The following is a 2,589-nucleotide window of genomic DNA, read 5'->3' as shown; positions in this document are numbered from 1 at the left end:
ATAAACATTGCTCCACACGTCCCAGACTCTTCTCCCTTCCCGGCTCCCACACTGTGGAAGAATAAACACCCCAAATTGCAGTCAGAGTTATATAACCGCAGACTCGCTCCCAATTGTACGGCGTGCCGTCGTACTCTGAACTCTGAGTCTGATAAGACTCACCTCTTCAGACTCCACCTTAAAGGTATATTCAGTGATTTCACTCGGAAAAACCGTAGGTTTCATTTTTGGCTGGGACCCCCAGGGGTTAACTGGGGACAGGGAGGAACTCCTTATATGGTCAGCACACTCTATATTATCACAACAAAACAAAAAAATATGTGATATTTGAATTAAGTGAAATCACTGAATACACCTTTAAGGCTCATACATACTTTTTGGTGATAGGTATCACCGTGGTGTAGTTTTTAAAGGGTTGGAAAACTACACCATTGTGTATGATCAGCTATCACCGCGGACACAGACCCATCTCTCTGTTTTTACTATCAGACAAGTCTTTTCACTCTGGAGCTATCACCCCCGTTCACTGATTGGTCCTATCACCCCCGTTCACTGATTGGTCCTATCACCCCCGTTCACTGATTGGTCCTATCACCCCCGTTCACTGATTGGTCCTATCACCCCCGTTCACTGATTGGTCCTAGAAGTTGGGTAAACCACTTAAGGACATCACCGCGAGTATGATGGCCTCAGCTCTTATCACCGTTTTAGGTGATAAGCTCTCACCTAAAACGGTGATAACCTATCACCAAAAACTGGAGTATGTAGGAGTCTTTAGGCCGACGTATGGCACTTGACCTATAACCGTGCAGGCGTATGCAAAGGTTACATCTTAATCGCGTAAATGTACCAGTTATGCAGTCCCGTCTAAAATAATTACGTAAAAGCCTTTTCGAAAAAGTGCGTGGTGAGCTCGGCAGATCGTCTATTTTCAAACAGCCAGAGTTTAACAGGGCACAGGTCTCCACCAGGGCAAGCCAATCAGTGGAGATGCTGAGAAATCCAACAGACTCGTCTTGATCACACGACTACAGAGATCATGTGGACCGAGAATTGTGTGATGTACATGGATACAATGTGTACGAGTAATCTACAGAAATGTGTTTCGCCTAAATCGGCCTCACGGTGGCGCTATAACAGGCCGTTGAGGAATATTTGGGGCAGAGGTTCGTCGCTGGCATCCAGGGAGTGTGTGTGTGCGAAGTTTGGCATGGATCGGGGCCAACGGTGCCGGAGATTAGCTGATAACGGACGGACGGAAGGACGGACGGACACACAGACGGACGGAGTGCAAAACATACTCTCCCTCCATGGTGGAGACAATGAATTGGAAATATTCCAGTAAAGTAAAAAGGACCTAAAAATTGTGACGTACATTAGCCTACTTGAGTACATAGTAAGTGGCTATAGTAAGTGGATGAAGAGCGCTCTGCTAAATGCCTACATTGTCATTGTAATGTTGCGCACGCCGAGCAGGAAGTGGATCCACGAAGAGGCTTGTGACATAACACAGTGACACCCGCTGGGTTTACATAAACCTGTCTGTCTGCACACGTGCAGAGCAATTACCAGCGAGATGCGCTGCTGCTGCTGCTGCTGCTGTAAGCCTGCCACTCTGCAGTCCACCGCCTATTTCTGGGCAAGTGGTTCTATTGTTTTGGACGGTATATACAGTCCATGAACGGCAATGGTCTTTTGACGATATATAGCCAGTCAGGCTATAATAGCATATAGCATGGATGGAACCCGGCCATATCATCTCCACTGTCCACTCATTAAAGACTATCTCGGATTCTCCCACGTCTGAAATGCATTCTGATTGATATGCAGAGAGATTTGTGTTTTTTATTGTTTACTTTATAGTTATTTGTATCGTGACTGGTTTTAGGGGGGGGGGGTACATGTCCAGCTCTGTCTGTCTGTCTGTCTGTCTGTCTGTCTGTCTGTCTGTCTGTCTGTCTGTCTGTCTGTGAAACGTTGTCATCATTGTGCTCACCATCAGCAGCTTGCTCTAGAAATCATTACTAGAAAGCATTGCTTGCTACTCTGACTGGCCACACGGGGGCGACACCAGACCACTCGTGAGGAGCGTGTATATAGTTGAAAATAACTATTTTCTCCTCACAAGAGCTTGTTTTTTCATGGTGAAGAGAAAAACATTTCTAGAGACACGTGCGTGCCATTAGAAAAGGTTTATTGAGGTTTAGACATGGTTTATATAGGTTTTGGGAGCTGGCATTAGAGTTATACCTGATATACTATGTATGCATGCTTGTAGTATTAATACAAACCTATGTGTGTGTGTGTGTGTGTGTGTGTGTGTGTGTGTGTGTGTGTGTGTGTGTGTGTGTGTGTGTGTGTGTGTGTGTGTGTGTGTGTGTGTGTGTATGCGTGTGTGTGTGTGTGTGTGTGTGTGTGTGTGTGTGTGTGTGTGTGTGTGTGTGTGTGTGTGTGTGTGTGTGTGTGTGTGTGTGTGTGTGTGTGTAGAGAGAGAGAGAGAGAGAGAGAGAGAGAGAGAGTTGTTTTCCAGACATAGTGGTCTATAGTCTGGAGCAGATTCTTACACAGTTACATCAACACCGCTGTAGC

This window comes from Protomyctophum bolini (assembly GCF_963924005.1).
Source record: "Protomyctophum bolini genome assembly, chromosome: 8".
In the NCBI taxonomy this organism is placed as follows: domain Eukaryota; kingdom Metazoa; phylum Chordata; class Actinopteri; order Myctophiformes; family Myctophidae; genus Protomyctophum; species Protomyctophum bolini.
This window is presented reverse-complemented; position numbering follows the sequence as displayed.